The sequence below is a fragment of the Anabrus simplex genome, chromosome 2, assembly GCF_040414725.1.
Source record: "Anabrus simplex isolate iqAnaSimp1 chromosome 2, ASM4041472v1, whole genome shotgun sequence".
NCBI classification, from domain to species: domain Eukaryota; kingdom Metazoa; phylum Arthropoda; class Insecta; order Orthoptera; family Tettigoniidae; genus Anabrus; species Anabrus simplex.
The window spans coordinates 189,291,313-189,309,336 of NC_090266.1; the positions used below are offsets into that span (position 1 = coordinate 189,291,313).

Consider the following 18,024-nt stretch of genomic DNA (forward strand, 5'->3'; position numbering starts at 1 on the left):
GGGAAAGAAATAGAGAAGATACTAGATGAATTTACTCTAGTATTATTGAACTCAACTGCTCCAACTCGTTTTGATATAGCACACGGAACATACAGTAGCATAGATTTAACTATATGTACGCCAGACATAGCTGCACTATTTAACTTGTCCATTTATTCAACTCTACAAGGAAGTGACCACTTCCCCATCATAATTAATGATGATCAAAGTTCTTCAGACAACACATCAAAACTCCAATACTGTAAATGGAATTTAAATAAGGCAAATTGGCAATCATTTAGAAAGATTGTAAATAACTATTTAAATGATCTAACTCCAACAAATAAATTTCCTTCTAAGCACATCAATGATATTGTTCAAGACTTCACTGAAGTAATAATTAAATCTGCTGACCAGAGCATCCCAAAAACAGCTCCTATGCCCTTCAAGAAAACGGTTCCCTGGTGGAATGACTCCTGTAAAGAGGCTATCAAAAATAAAAACCGTACTTACTACCTATACAAAATAAATCCTACGCCTGAAAATAAAATCAATTTTCAAAAACACCGAGCAATAGCACGAAATAAAATAAAATTAAGTAAGAAAACCTCCTGGTTAACATTCATCTCCTCCTTAACCTGCCAAACTTCACAAAAAGTTATGTGGAATAAAATCCAAAGAATAAGTGGCAAATACAATAAATTCTGTATTACCTCTCTAAGAGATCCAGTCGCTGGGTCAATTGTAAATGAACCTCAACAAATAGCTGATCAACTGGCTAAATCATTTTCAAAAATCTCTAGCGATAACAATTATGAACCTGAATTTCTTCGCATGAAAACAACTCGAACTATGCTTATAATGATACTTTACAGTTACAAGAAATGGTTACAGAACTCAACAAATGCGGCAGATCTAGTCCTGGCCCGGACACCATTCCATATGAATTTTTAAAACAGCTTCCACATAGTGCACTCAATTATCTACTTGCTATTTTCAACTACATATGGAGTTCCAAACTATTTCCAGATCAATGGCGTTGTGCTATTGTAGTGCCTATACTCAAACCAGCAAAGGACATTTTGATCCCAGATAATTATCGTCCAATCACCTTGACAAATACACTGACTGACAGAGCAAATGCAACACCAAGAAGGAGTGGTCAGAACGTTATGCCAATTGCAGGGTAGACTGACGTCACTGAGGTATGCTCATGATGTGAAATGCGCCGCTGTGCTGCGCACGTAGCGAACGATAAATGGGACACGGCGTTGGCGAATGGCCCACTTCGTACCGTGATTTCTCAGCCGACAGTTATTGTAGAACGTGTTGTCGTGTGCCACAGGACACGTGTATAGCTAAGAACGCCAGGCCGCCGTCAACGGAGGCATTTCCAGCAGACAGACGACTTTACGAGGGGTATGGTGATCGGGCTAAGAAGGGCAGGTTGGTCGCTTCGTCAAATCGCAGCCGATACCCATAGGGATGTGTCCACGGTGCAGCGCCTGTGGCGAAGATGGTTGGCGCAGGGACATGTGGCACGTGCGAGGGGTCCAGGCGCAGCCCGAGTGACGTCAGCACGCGAGGATCGGCGCATCCGCCGCCAAGCGGTGGCAGCCCCGCACGCCACGTCAACCGCCATTCTTCAGCATGTGCAAGACACCCTGGCTGTTCCAATATCGACCAGAACAATTTCCCGTCGATTGGTTGAAGGAGGCCTGCACTCCCGGCGTCCGCTCAGAAGACTACCATTGACTCCACAGCATAGACGTGCACGCCTGGCATGGTGCCGGGCTAGAGCGACTTGGATGAGGGAATGGCGGAACGTCGTGTTCTCCGATGAGTCACGCTTCTGTTCTGTCAGTGATAGTCACCGCAGACGAGTGTGGCGTCGGCGTGGAGAAAGGTCAAATCCGGCAGTAACTGTGGAGCGCCCTACCGCTAGACAACGCGGCATCATGGTTTGGGGCGCTATTGCGTATGATTCCACGTCACCTCTAGTGCGTATTCAAGGCACGTTAAATGCCCACCGCTACGTGCAGCATGTGCTGCGGCCGGTGGCACTCCCGTACCTTCAGGGGCTGCCCAATGCTCTGTTTCAGCAGGATAATGCCCGCCCACACACTGCTCGCATCTCCCAACAGGCTCTACGAGGTGTACAGATGCTTCCGTGGCCAGCGTACTCTCCGGATCTCTCACCAATCGAACACGTGTGGGATCTCATTGGACGCCGTTTGCAAACTCTGCCCCAGCCTCGTACGGACGACCAACTGTGGCAAATGGTTGACAGAGAATGGAGAACCATCCCTCAGGACACCATCCGCACTCTTATTGACTCTGTACCTCGACGTGTTTCTGCGTGCATCGCCGCTCGCGGTGGTCCTACATCCTACTGAGTCGATGCCGTGCGCATTGTGTAACCTGCATATCGGTTTGAAATAAACATCAATTATTCGTTCGTGCCGTCTCTGTTTTTTCCCCAACTTTCATCCCTTTCGAACCACTCCTTCTTGGTGTTGAATTTGCTCTGTCAGTCAGTGTACAATGTGTAAGCTACTGGAGAAAATTGTTAACAAGAGATTACGCTGGTATTTGGAACATATACACTTGTTTAGTGATGCACAAAATGGTTTTCGTCAAGCACGTGCAACAACAGATACTCTGATATGTTTAGAATCAGAAATCCGAGAAGCTTTCCTAAATAATCAGCACCTCATAGCTGTTAGTTTAGACATTAAGAAGGCATATGACATGGTGTGGAAAGACTATCTAATTGAAACACTGATGAAACATAATATTTCAGGAAACATGCTTCACTTCATTTATAATTTCCTTAAAGATCGCCGAATTCAAGTCAGGACAAATGGAACTCTTTCACATGAAGTAACCATTGACAATGGAGTTCCCCAAGGATCAGTCATCATTGTCACATTATTCCTCGTTGCAATAAATGGCATTGTCTCCAACATTCACCTACCAGTAAAGGCTTGCCTTTTTGCCGATGATTTGACTATACTAAGTGCAGGAAGAAATACATTAACTACTCAACAGTTACTTCAAGAATCAATTGATAATATCCAAAAATGGGCTAAAGTTACAGGGTTCAAGTTTTCCAAAACTAAAACCAAATGCATACTCTTCTCCAAATGTAAACATACTGTACAAGACCCTGAGCTGTACATGGACAATCACAAAATTGAAACAGTAACAACTATGAAAATCTTAGGAGTTTTATTTGACACTACGTTAAGTTGGATACCTCACCTGAAAAACCTTAAAGATGACTGCTTGCGAAGGCTGAACATAATGAAGATCCTGGCAGCAAAGAACTGGGGGGCAGACTACCAAGTGCTAATGAACACGTACAAAGCCATTATTAGGGCTAAATTAGACTATGGCAGCATTGTATACAATTCCGCAAGAATGTCTTCACTCAAAATTCTTGATTCCATCCAGTCCTCAGCTCTTCGAATTGCTCTAGGAGCCATCCGTACCAGTCCAGTAGCCAGCATTCAAATAGAAGCAAATGAACCACCACTCACAATTAGACGTAGACAACTAAGTTTGACTTACGCGCTCAAGGTAGCAACTATGATTGAATCAAGAATTAAGTTGTATGCTTTTCCTAACAAGCATCAAGGTACACTCATAAAATCAGGATCACAACCACAGCCTTTCAATGTCAGAATAGCCAAGTTTCTTGAAGAACTAAATTTAAATATCCCTCCAATACTCCTCACAGACAACTCTCTTAATGTCCCACCATGGACTATTACCCTTCCAAAAATTAACTTTGAAATAAATTACAGTGTCAAAGATGAAACTGACAGATCTCACTACCATCAATTATTTCTTGAAATTTCTAATAAATACCCAAGGCACACTGCAATCTATACTGATGGATCAAAATGTGAGGAAAGAAATGGATGTGGGATTATATATCCTGAACGTACCATGCTATACCGATTGCCTGACTACTATACAGTCTTCTCTAATGAGCTGTACGCAATAAAGCAGGCTATGCTATATATTTTGAAAACCAGCACCTGTAATAACACCATCATTTTTTCTGATTCAAAAAGTGCATTAAACGCAATAGAACGTCCATCATCGAAACACATCCTTGTACAAGAAATACAACTGTTGTTTAACAACATCATGAAAGAAGGCAAACAAGTCATCTTTGTGTGGATACCCTCTCATAGAGGTATTCAAGGCAATGAATCTGCTGATCAAGCAGCTAAAGACGCTACTTACCTCCCGTTAGGCGATCTAACAATAGCTACCCCTCACACTGACATTATTGCCTATGCTAAAACAAAATTATACCAACAGTGGAAGATAAAATGGCTTCAAACTTCGAACAGCAAACTCCACGAAGTAACAACGGAATCTACAGTACAACACTATCTTCACAACCTTCACAGGCAAGATCAAGTCCTAATAACTAGAATACGGATTGGCCACTCCAAGATAAGTCACAGCTACCTCCTTGAGAAGAAACTGCCTCCCATCTGTACAACATGCAATAGTGTGCTGACTGTGAAGCACATCATAACAGACTGTTCACTGTATGACAAATGGCGCCAGTACCACGGTATACCTAAGGATATTAAGGGGACACACTCATCTCCTTCATTGTGCAAACAAATTATCAAGTTTTTCAAAGACACTGGTCTGTATTCAAAAATTTAACTGTTCAGTTTAAAATACCACTTTTATATTTTTTCATTCTTCACCCTACTGTAATTTAATGTAAATTCTAAAGTTATAAGTCACGATAAGACCTTAGGGTTAAAGTGACTCAAAATTATCTTATTAAAAAGAAATTTAAAAAAATACGTGTTAAAATTTTGCAGGCATGAGATACTAAACTAATGGTGCGGTAGTTTTCACACCTGTCAGCACCGGCTTTCTTCGGAATCGGTATAACAACATTCTTCCGAAAATCGGATGGAACTTCTCCTGTCTCATAAATCTTGCACACTAAATGAAATAACCTTGCCATGCTGGTTTCTCCTAAGGCAGTCAGTAATTCAGAGGGAATGTCATCAATTCCAGGTGCCTTGTTCCTATTGAGGTCACTCACAGCTCTGTCAAACTCTGACCTCAAAACTGGGTCTCCCATTTCATCAGCATCAACACCTCTTCATGTTCCAGAACCAAATTATCTACATCTTTACCTTCATACAACTGTTGGATATGCTCCTGCCATCTTTCTGCTTTGTCTTCTTTCCCTAGAAGTGGCTTTCCATCTGAGCTCTTTAATATTCATACACCTAGATTTCCTTTCTCCAAAGGTTTCCTTGATTTTCCTGTGTGCAGCATCTACCTTACCCAGGACCATACAGCCTTCGACATCCTTGCACTTCTCCTTCAGCCATTCTTCCTTAGCTACCTTGCACTTTCTATCCACTTGATTCTTTTAATCGCCTGTATTCTTTTCTGCCCTCTTCATTTCTAGCATTCTTGTATTTTCGTCGTTCATCAATCAGGTCTAGTATCTCCTGGGTTATCCACTGATTCTTAGTTGATCTTTTCTTCCTTCCTAACATTTCTTCAGCAGCCCTACTGACTTCATTCTTCATGACTCTCCACTCTTCCTCTATAGTGTTTCCTTCAGCCTTTTCATTTAGTCCTTGTGCAACATGTTCCTTGAAACAATCCCTCACACTCTTTTCTTTCAACTTGTCTAGATCCCATCTTTTCGCATTCTTTCCTTTCTTCAATTTCTTCAACTTCAGATGGCATTTCATGATCAACAAGTTATGGTCAGAGTCCACGTCTGCTCCTGGGAAAGTTTTGCAATCCAACACCTGGTTTCTGAATCTCTGCCTAATCATAATGAAGTCTATTTGATACCTTCCGGTGTCACCAGGTCTCGTCCACGTATACAGCTGTCGTTTGTGGTGTTTGAACCAGGTATTGGCAAGGACTAAATTATGATCAGTGCAGAATTCAACCAGCCGACTTCCTCTTTCGTTCCTTTGTCCCAATCCACATTCTCCTACTGTATTACCTTCTCTTCCTTGGCCTACCACTGCATTCCAGTCTCCCATCACAATTAGATTCTCGTCACCTTTTACATATTGTATTAAATCTTCTATCTCCTCCTATATTCTTTCGATTTCTTCATCATCCGCTGAACTAGTAGGCATATAGACCTGCACTATTGTGGTGGGCATTGGTTTGGTGTCTATCTTGACGACAATAATTCTTTCACTATGCTGGTCGTAGTAGCTTACCCGCTGCCCTATTTTCTTATTCATTATTAAACCAACTCCTGCATTTCCCCTGTTTGATTTTGTGTTGATAATTCGGTAGTCGCCTGACCAAAAATCTTGTTCTTCCTGCCAACGTACTTCACTTATACCAACTACATCTAACTTTAGCCTATCCATCTCCCTTTTCAGGTTCTCTAACCTACCACAACGATTCAAACTTTTCTAACATTCCACGCTCCGACTCGCAGAATGTCAGTATCCTTCTTCCTGATGATCGCCCCCTCTCGTGTAGTCCCCACCCGGAGATCCGAATGGGGGACTAGTTTACCTCCGGAATATTTTACCCGGGAGGAAGCCATCATCAGTATATCATTCATACAGAGAGAGCTTTATGTCCTCGGGAGGTAGTTACGGCTGTAGTTTCCCGTTGCTTTCAGCCGTTTAGCAGTATCAACACAGCTAAGCCATGTTGAGTACACTGACTGACAGAGCAAATGCAACACCAAGAAGGAGTGGTCAGAACTTTATGCCAATTGCAGGGTAGACTGACGTCACTGAGGTATGCTCATGATGTGAAATGCGCCGCTGTGCTGCGCACGTAGCGAACGATAAATGGGACACGGCGTTGGCGAATGCCCCACTTCGTACCGTGATTTCTCAGCCGACAGTCATTGTAGAACATATTGTCGTGTGCCACAGGACACGTGTATAGCTAAGAATGCCAGGCCGCCGTCAACGGAGGCATTTCCAGCAGACAGACGACTTTACGAGGGGTATGGTGATCGGGCTGAGAAGGGCAGGTTGGTCGCTTCGTCAAATCGCAGCCGATACCCATAGGGATGTGTCCACGGTGCAGCGCCTGTGGCGAAGATGGTTGGCGCAGGGACATGTGGCACGTGCGAGGGGTCCAGGCGCAGCCCGAGTGACGTCAGCACGCGAGGATCGGCGCATCCGCCGCCAAGCGGTGGCAGCCCCGCACGCCACGTCAACCGCCATTCTTCAGCATGTGCAAGACACCCTGGCTGTTCCAATATCGACCAGAACAATTTCCCGTCGATTGGTTGAAGGAGGCCTGCACTCCCGGCGTCCGCTCAGAAGACTACCATTGACTCCACAGCATAGATGTGCACGCCTGGCATAGTGCAGTGCCGGGCTAGAGCGACTTGGATGAGGGAATGGCGGGACGTCGTGTTCTCCGATGAGTCACGCTTCTGTTCTGTCAGTGATAGTCACCGCAGACGAGTGTGGCGTCGGCGTGGAGAAAGGTCAAATCCGGCAGTAACTGTGGAGCGCCCTACCGCTAGACAACGCGGCATCATGGTTTGGGGCGCTATTGCGTATGATTCCACGTCACCTCTAGTGCGTATTCAAGGCACGTTAAATGCCCACCGCTACGTGCAGCATGTGCTGCGGCCGGTGGCACTCCCGTACCTTCAGGGGCTGCCCAATGCTCTGTTTCAGCAGGATAATGCCCGCCCACACACTGCTCGCATCTCCCAACAGGCTCTACGAGGTGTACAGATGCTTCCATGGCCAGCGTACTCTCCGGATCTCTCACCAATCGAACACGTGTGGGATCTCATTGGACGCCGTTTGCAAACTCTGCCCCAGCCTCGTACGGACGACCAACTGTGGCAAATGGTTCACAGAGAATGGAGAACCATCCCTCAGGACACCATCCGCACTCTTATTGACTCTGTACCTCGACGTGTTTCTGCGTGCATCGCCGCTCGCGGTGGTCCTACATCCTACTGAGTCGATGCCGTGCGCATTGTGTAACCTGCATATCGGTTTGAAATAAACATCAATTATTCGTCCGTGCCGTCTCTGTTTTTTCCCCAACTTTCGTCCCTTTCGAACCACTCCTTCTTGGTGTTGCATTTTCTCTGTCAGTCAGTGTATTATTACAAGGCCGTATCAGTCATTCATCTAGACTGCCACCCTTGCAGCTATCGAAAGGCTACTACCCCCCTTTCGATGAACCATTCGTTAGTCTGGTCTCTCAACAGATACCCATCCGATATGGTTGCACCTGCGGCTCGGCTATCTGCATCATTGGGACACGCAAGCCTCCCCACCACGGCAAGGTCACATGGTTCGCAGAGGAGGACTTACTCCATATTAAAATGTATAGGCCTAATTGCACAACTCTTATTCTTACAAACGTATTGAATACCAATATTTTGTTCTTAACATTAAGGGGAAAAGAAAAGTGAATACCCTAAAGTAAAGTCATATATTTTATAATTCCATCGCATTCTTTCATATAATAATACACAAGTCGACACCGCACTCTAGATACACGTTTTCGCCGCATTCTAATAAACAACCGGGTCTCGACGTCCGCTCGCTAGCACAGAATGTGCTGACCTCGGCTTCTGCCCGCTTTTCCTTGAGTTGAGGGTGCATGCTGAAGAACCCTTTCTAGAGGTAAATGCTTCCACTCCAGCGTCTCTAATGACCGATAGTGGTTTTAGGCATGTTAGAATATAGCATTTTATTATTATTATTATTATTATTATTATTTATTATTATTATTATTATTATTATCACCGAGCTCGATAGCTGCAGTCGCTTAAGTGCGGCCAGTATCCAGTATTCGGGAGATAGTAGGTTCGAACCCATCTATCGGCAGCCCTGAAAATGTTTTTCCGTGGGTTCCCATTTTCACACCAGGTATATGCTGGGGTTGTACCTTAATTAAGGCCACGGCCGCTTCCTTCCCACTCCCAGGCCTTTCCTGTCCCATCGTCGCCATAAGACCTATCTGTGTCGGTACGACGTAAAGCAAGTAGCAAAAATTATTATTATTATTATTATTATTATTATTATTATTATTATTATTATTGCTAGTGGCTTTACGTCGCACCGACACAGACAGGTCTGATTGCGACGATGGGATAGGAAAAGGCTAGGAGTTGGAAGGAAGCGGCCGTGGCCTTAATTAAGGTACAGCCCCAGCATTTGCCTGGTGTGAAAATGGGAAACCACGGAAAACCATCTTCAGGGCTGCCGACAGTGGGATTTGAACCCACTATCTCCCAGATTAAAGCTCACAGCTACGCGCTCCTAACCGCACGGCCGAATCTCCCGGTATTATTATTATTATTATTATTATTATTATTATTATTATTATTATTATTATTATTATTATTATTACAGAAGGCGAGCTAGAGCAGTAGTCTATCTTTTCTATACCCAGCTGATTGTCCTGGGTATTTCGGGTGAGATTTTCACTAGGACTAGTACGTTGAAAAATGAATGGCGTACGAGAATGTCCGAGGACAAGTTCGGCTCGCTAGATACAGGTTTTTGATTTGACCTCCGTAGGCGACCCGCGCGTCGTGATGAGGATGAAATGATGATGAAGACGACACATACACCCAGCACCCGTGCCAGCGAAATTAACCAACTAAGGTTAAAATTCCCGACCCTGCCGGGACTCGAACCCGGGACCCCTATGGCTAAAGGCCAGCACGCTAACCATTTAGCCATGGAGCCGGATACTAGTACGTTGTAGGAGGAATAATATTAATGTTATTTAAATAATGTTATTGTTTTCATATCCCATTAACTACCTTTTTACGGTTCTCGGATACACCGAGGAGTCGGAATTAAGTCCCGCAGGAGTTCTTTTACGTGCCAGTAGAACTACCGACACGAGGCTGACGTATTTGAACACCTTCAAATACCACCGGACAGAGCCAGGATCGAACCTGTCAAGTTGGGGTCAGAATGTGAGCGCCTCAACCGTCTGAGCCACTCAGCCCGGGTTGGGAGGAAGAGCATCCAGTCTGAAGTGCAACCAGTTTCCAAATTCAGCCCCTATCTGAATCTGGTATTGATTCCACCTACTTATGCCAGGCTACTCATTGTCGTTTTTCTCATCCGACCTCCATTGGTCAGCTCTTGTTCTCGTCCCACTCCGAGGGCATAAGTTTTGCGACGTATAAGATTTTTCATTTTGAATGTCTTTCGAGGCCCTTTCTTTTCTTTTCCCGATACCTTCATTTTCCATTTCCTCTTTGATGATGCAATATAAGCATCGTCCTAAACTGCAAGGAAATATGACATTGAATATGCCGAGCGGTTAGGGGCACGCAGCTGTGAGTTTGCATCCAGGAGACAGTGGGTTCGAACCCATTGTCGGCAGGCCTGAAGATGGATTTCGAGGTTTCCCATTTTCACACCAAACAAATGCTGGGACTGTCCCTTAATTAAGGCCACGGCCGCTTTCTTCCCACTCCTAGGCATTTTCTATCCCATCGTCGCCATAAGACCTATCAGCGTCTGTGTGACGTAAAACAAATTCTAAAAAGTAAAAAAAAAAAAAAAGATTTCTGTGGCTGTGAATATTCATGAACTGCAAATTCTTAGAATAACCGTAGTAATTTGTAAAAAAAAAAAAAAAGTGTCTTCTCAAATATCGTTTAGTTGTAATTGCATCAGTAACTGCTATCTTTTCCTTGCCCCCCCCCCCCCCCCCCCCCCTGTTGTTGCCCTGCCACGGATACGGCTAAAATCTGCAGAGGTTTACTTCATCCTCCATATCTCATGTGTCAGATTACTATGGGTAATAACTGCCATATGGCTACGAAATCAGTGTCATTATTCATTCATTTGTTCCGTCATTCCATCTCGCTCAATATAACTGTTGCCATTCTTATTCGTTACATCGATGAAGGATTTCGACAAAGATATATATTCTTTCCCCCTTACTGTCTATAGCTTTCGTGCATCTCAGACTGACATGTATAAACTGGCAGGATTGGGTGGAAACACAGTAAGTAGTTTGTTGATAAAGGGTACAGATATCTACACATGGTTATGAGGGTATTTAGGGGTTGTAGTAAGGACGTAAAGGAGAGGGCATATACGTCTCTGGTAAGACCCCAATTAGAGTATGGTTCCAGTGTATGGGACACTCACCAGAATTACTTGATTCAAGAACTGGAAAACAGCCAAAGAAAAGCAACTCGATTTGCTCTGGGTGATTTCCGACAAAAAAAACTAGCGTTACAAAAATGTTGCAAAGTTTGGGCTGGGAAGACTTGGGAGAAAGGAGACGTGCTACTCGACTAAGTGGTATGTTCCGAGCTATCAGTGGAGAGATGGCGTGGACGAATATGTTTGAGTGATGTCTTTACAAGTAGGAAAGATCACAATATAAAGATAAAGCTGGAATTCAAGAGGACAAATTGTGGCAAATATTCGTTTATATGTAGGGAAGTTGGGGATTGGAATAACTTACCAAGGGAGATGTTCAATATATTTTCAATTTCTTTGCGATCATTTAAAAGAAGGTTAAGAAAATAATCGATAGGGAATCTGCCACCTGGGCGACTGCCCTAAATGGAGGTCAGTAGTGATTGATTGATTGATTGATTGATTGATTGATTGATTGATTGATTGATTGATTGATTGATTGATTGATTGATTGATTGATTGATTGATTGATTGATTGATTGATTGATTGACTTGGACGTCATGGCAGATTGTGTTGAAAGCTCGCAATCTAATGTTGTGGAGTTTGAAATAAAATGCAGGTTATGTTTTAAGAAAAAAAATCCCAAGTGTAAAGTGATGCCAGTTCAGAAGATACCGAAGAGGACTGAATATCAGGTTCGAAATAAGAAACTGGAACAGATGGATTATTTCAAGTACTTTGAGTGGTCGGAAACAACATGAACTGGCTATACGAGCGTTAGAAGATTGGTTATGTTGATACATAATTTGAAAGAAATAATTCGATATCTCGTACCGTTATCATTTTATCAGCCGCCGAAGTTAGCCAATCAGACCACTTCGCGCGCGTATTCAAATGGTCTTTGCGTGACACTGTTGCTAAATCTGCATGTGACGTAAGAACGGCTTGTGAGCCTTGCCGTTAAACACAAATACACCGTTGGTTTCAGGCAGTGTTACCGTAGCGTACTTACATTGGTTCCATCCTGTCAGATCAGAGGTCTCCTCTAGAGAAATTTTATCCTTCGACTGGTGCTCTCATGTCGGTCTGAAGCCACGTACAGATTTGGAAACACCGCCTCGCAAAGACCATTTGAATTCGCCCACGAAGTGATCTGATTGGCCAACTTCAGCAGCTGATAAAGGGCAACGGTGCGACATATCGAACTATTTTTTTCAAATTGTTTATCAGCATGACCAACCCTCCAACTTACTGTAGGGGTCAACGGTATTCTCGAAGAAATAAATGATTTCCATGAGGAAACTAACCTTACATTTCTCTGTTTCCAGGTGGGCTTTGACTTAGACTGGTGAAAGCTGGATGGTCTCCAGATATCTTATTAATAAGTTAGAAGTAATATATACGAAAGTAGCGGAATGATTGCTGATATATGCAGTTCGAAACCATGGCAGGAGAAAATAAGGGCTATGTAAGGAATGAACACGGTTGATAAAGCCGTACGTTTGAATCGGCTTCGGTTGTCCGGCTCCAAGGCTAAATGGTTTGCGCGCTGACCTTTGGTCCAGATGTCTCGGGTTCGATTCCCGGCCGGGTCGGGGATGTTAACCTTCATTGGTTAATTCCGATAGCTCGGGGTCTGGGCGTTTGTACTCTCTTCATCATTAGGATTCATCATAGGTAGGGCCCCATCCTCACATACGCGCAGGTCGCCTATACGGCGTCAACTCGAAAGACATGCACCAAGCCTCTTCGGAGGTCACACGCCATTATTAATCGGCTTCGGTGGTGGGGGTTTTGTGAGGCGAATAGAGGAGGATAGGTTACATAGAAGAATAATGGAGTCGTCAATGGAGGATAGGAGAAGCGACGATGGTCAGAGTAAGTTTGTAATGACTTCAAGGTAAGAAGTGTAGAACTAGGCAAGGCTACGGAGTTAGTTGCAAACAGAGGACTACGAAAGTGCATAGTTCTTTCATGAAGACATGTAGACTGAACACTGAGAGGCATAATAGTCAGTAACAAAAATGCATGCATGATATATTGACTAATACGTAGAGTTATAATAATAATGCCATTGGATTTACGTCCCACGAACTATTTTTACGACAGAGCGAATTTCCCGTGCGATTTAGGTCGCGTAGTTGTGAGCTTGTATTTGGCAACCCTGAAGATGGTTTTGCATGGTTTCCCATTTTCACACCAGGCAAATGCTGGGGCTGTACCTTAATTAAAGCCACGACCGCTACCTTCCCAATCCTAGTCCTCTTCCATCCTTACGTAGCCAAGAAGCTTCGATGTGTTAGTTTGACGTCTACTTTTACGGTTTTCGGAGGCGCGGAGATATCCAAATTTTGTCCCGCCTGAATTCATTTACATTCCAGTAAATATACAGGGACGAAGTTGACCTATAATACCACTGGACTGAGGCGGGATCGATCATCCCGAACTTGAGGTCAGAAGGCCAGCGCTCAACCGTCTGAGCTACTCAGCCCGAATATGTAGACATATTTTCTCCAGATTATTTATTTATTTATTTATTTATTTATTTATTTATTTATTTATTTATTTATTTATTTACCCTCCGTCAAAACATTTTAAATAAATCTAGTGATGTAGTGAGTGTAAAATGTAGTTAATTAAGAGGATTGGCTAGTCTATGGTTGCAATCCTAGACTGTAGAAAATTACGATTTTTTTGTCTTAAGCCGCCCTTTATCCTTTTGTTTTTTTACAATTTGGTTTACTTCACACCGACACAGATAGATCTTATGACGACGATGGTATAGGAAAGGATTAGGAGTGGGAAGCAAGCGGCCGTGGTCTTAATTAGGTACATCCCCAGCATTTGCCTGGTGTGAAAATGAGAAACCACGGAAAACCATCTTCAGGGCTGCCGACAGTGGGGTTCGAACCAACTATCTCCCGGATGCAAGCTCACAGCTGCACGGCCCTAACCCCTTTATCCTTTACTGAAAATGTAAGGTAGATACCTGAGCTAGGCGATGTGATAGAGTTTATTGTTAACACCCAGAGTAGATGTGGTATGTTTATAATACCGACAATAGATGAGGAAATGGGTGTGACTTAGCGCTAGTCTCAGTGTGTGCCAGTAATCCGAGCCACTTCTGTCTCCCAACTGTGTCAACACTTCATTTAGTTCAACTCTTATTTACAAGTGCAGCATCAGAATGGCGAAGAGGCATATTGATGGATGTCACTGAATTTCTGCTTCGTTTCTACTGTATGATATAACCAAGTACAATTTGAGCTTGTTCCACAAGTTAGAGACGACGCGGCAGATAATCGGAACCATATATTTCACGTGTTTGTAAGTGCGATATCTGTCTGCACAATGGTAGTTTCCACTTTAATATCAAGCGTGTAAACACATGCCCCACGATGTCTGTTTGGGAGATTCACTGTTTGAATTCTGGCAGCGACAGAGGTTATGCTGAGAGCGGTTTAACATCGAATATCTTCTCGAAAACTTCAGATAAATGCTAGAATAGTACATTTCGTCCCCAAGTCCCAGGAAACCAAACTCAGTACTAGGTTGATAAAATTACATTTGGATACTTTACTACAGACCCTAAATATAAACTAATTTTCATACATTTCCTACACAAGCGTGTACGAAGTTCATGACCAAAGACACCACAAGTCCCTAAAGCGGATTAACGAAGGCAGTGAAGCTTCCTGTATTTATTAGCAGAGGAATCCGGCGGCTTTTGCACTGCTACAATGCATAGTTCATCTAGTTCAATTCGTATTTACAAGCGAACTTGAGCAGTGGAAAAATTCACGAACATTTAACTTCCGACGTTATGCGGCTGACATCCTCTCATTGTCGTCTGAGCCACTCAGCCTGGCCCATCAACATACTGCACTGTACTGTATGTATGTATGTATGTATGTATGTATGTATGTATGTATGTATGTATGTATGTATGCACCGAGCGAGTTGGCCGTGCAGTTAGGGGTACGCAGCTGTGAGCCTGCATTCGGAAGATAGTGGATTCGAACCCTTTCTGATGCCAATAGCGAAGAGGTTCATCTCAGAACCCCAATGGAAGCAGTTGTGGTGCGGGTACCGCTGCCTGTCATAGCAGGAGTGTGTAATGTTTATTTTCCACCAGGCCAGCCTCTTACCATATAACTGACGTAACTGATCTTATAGATCAGCTTCCACCTCCCTTCCTTTTATGGAGAGATTTTAACGCCCATCACCCTATATGGGGCCCTGAAACGCCTTGCCCCGGGGGAAGGGAGTTGGGAACATCAGTAAGAGAGCTGGATTTATGTATTTAGAATACAGGTGAACCAACTCATTTCAGTGTACGTCACGGCACATACTCTCGCAGAGACGTCAGTCTGTGCAGGTGGTTCCCCTATTCCACTGGAATAAACACGATGATCTCTACGACTGTGATCATTTCCCCATTGTTCTTACTTTGTTGAAACAGAAATCCGTCGAGGCTCCTCCTCAATGGATTCTTAAACATATTGATTGGCCAAAGTCCACATCACTAGCTGTCTTTAACGACGTGACCAGGCGGACGGCGATATCAATAACATAACAAAAGATATTCTTGCTGCTGCTACTGAGGAGTCCATTCCATTGTTTTCAGGGACTCCTAGCCGAAAACTCGTTCCTTGGTGGAACGAAGAAATTGCAGCAGCTACCAAAGAACGCCGTCGCCCTCATAAACGCTATCGTAGACAGCCTACTGTGGCCAGTTTGGTAACATTTAAGAAACTCCATGCTAGGGCGCGAGTTCTTATTCGACAGAGTAAGAATGCTTCGTGGGTGAGATATGTGTCGTCTATGAAGTCACATACCCCGTCATCACAAGTGTGGACTAAACTTCGACGTATTTAGGTTATCCAAGGATCATCTTTTGTACCGGGAATTTACACTGCAGGTAGTATCGTCACTGAACCACTATCGATTGCTAACCGTCTAACAAGTCATTTCGCGGATGTGTCTGGCTCCGGGAATTACTATCGTGATTTCCTCGCTCTGAAACGGGAGGCAGAACGTCATCACCTTAGTTTTGCAACTCAAGCTTCAGAGGACTATAACGTGCTCTTTACGGATTGGGAACTCCACAACGCACTGGTGCTTTGCAAGGACACGTCTCCTGGACCAGACAATGTCCATAACCAGATTTTGAAACACCTTAGTGAGGATAGTATATTATACTGTATATCCGTCTCGTGTTCAACCGAATCTGGACAGACGGTGAGTTACCGTCTCAGTAGCGAGATGGCATAGTCATTCCTGTCCTCAAGCCTGACAAAATTCCGAAGTATGCAGGAAGTTACAGACATATTTGTCTTACTAACTGTTTGTGTAAGCTTTTTGAGAGGATGGTAAATCATCGACTTGTGTGGTGTCTGGAGAAACAAGGACTTTTGTCCGAGTACCAATGTGGTTTTCGAGCCGATCACTCGACCACTGACCACTTGGTATGCCTGGATAATTCTACTGTATCAAGGATCCATTTCTCCGCAAATAGCATTTGGTGGCTGTTTTCTTTGATTCAGAAAAGGCCTATGACACCACATGGCGATATGGTATCCTTTCAGTCCTGCATCAATGGAGATTCCGAGGTAACTTGCCGGTATTTATTGCGATTTTTTGTCACTCCGTCTATTCCATGTCCGAGTAGGGAGGGCATATTCGCAATACCACATTCAAGAAAATGGGGACCCACAGGGATCAGTTCTTAGTGTCACTCTGTTCGTGATTGCCATGAACAGTATTGTAGCTGCTGCTGGTTCAGCAGTAACACCGTTGTTATATATGGACAATTTTTCTCTGCATTAGGCCTATAGATCACATAATATGATAGTCCCAGCGCGACAATTACAGCAAGCTATTAGGAGAGTGGAACAGTGGACTTTAGAACATGGCTTTCGGTTTTCAACCGCACTCTTCACTCCCAACCTGAGCTTTATTTAGGAAATGTCACTCTTCTCGTAGTTGACACTTACCGATTTCTTGGGCTCCTTTCGATAGCAAATTATCGTGGGAGCCACATGTGCGGCAGTTAAAAGTGCAGTGCACTACGAAGTTGAATATTTTGAAATTTGTTAGCAGTACTAATTGGGGTTGACCGCACGGTGCTCCTACGGTTTTATAGGGCACATATTTTATCCAAGTTAGTCTACGGCAGTGCAGCATATGGATCAGCAAGGCAAAGCGTCCTTGCAAAACTGAATACTATCCACCACAGCGGGGTTAGGTTGGCAACGGGAGCTTTTCGCACAAGCCCCATTGCTAGCCTGCTCGTGTGCCGCCTTTACACCTGAGGCGCCAGTAAATGCTTCTGTCCTATGCTGCAAATTTACGACAGATGCCACTTCACCCAAGCGATTCTTGCGTATTCCACAATGGAAACCGTCGGCTGTAAGCTGCTTATCCTCGAGCAACGCGGCCGGTTGGAATACGCTTGGATAGCAGTCACAGATTGTCTGGTGTACCTTCTTTTCCCTTCCTTGTCAGACAACTAAGTGGGGTACCTGCGCAGATAATACAACGACCTGAAATAATCCTGGATCTGCACACTGGCCCGAAGCAAAACACGGACTCTTCGATTTATCAGAGGCTCTTCCTGTCCATTCTTGGCCGGTATCCGGATTCAGTCGTCGTCTACACGGATGGTTCGAGGGCAGAAAAGAAAGTGGGCTGTGCGTTCGTTGTCGATAATGACAGGTTTCTTTTTGCTGTCCCGGAAACCTGTAATGTGTATTCAGCAGAGCTCTATGCTATCTGTGGAGCTCTGCGGTACGCACTGTCCGATGAACGTCGACACTTTCTGCTGTGTACTGAATCCTTGAGCTCGCTACAGTCTATTGATCCCTGTTTTCCTCGGTACCCTCTGGTGCAGCG

General features: G+C 44.1%; 1 protein-coding gene across 1 annotated transcript in view; it reads right to left on the reverse strand.

Annotated features, from left to right (window-relative positions):
* LOC136862733 (uncharacterized) overlaps positions 1 to 18,024 on the reverse strand; it is a 425,476-nt gene that overhangs the window by 14,563 nt on the left and 392,889 nt on the right. The window lies entirely within an intron of this gene.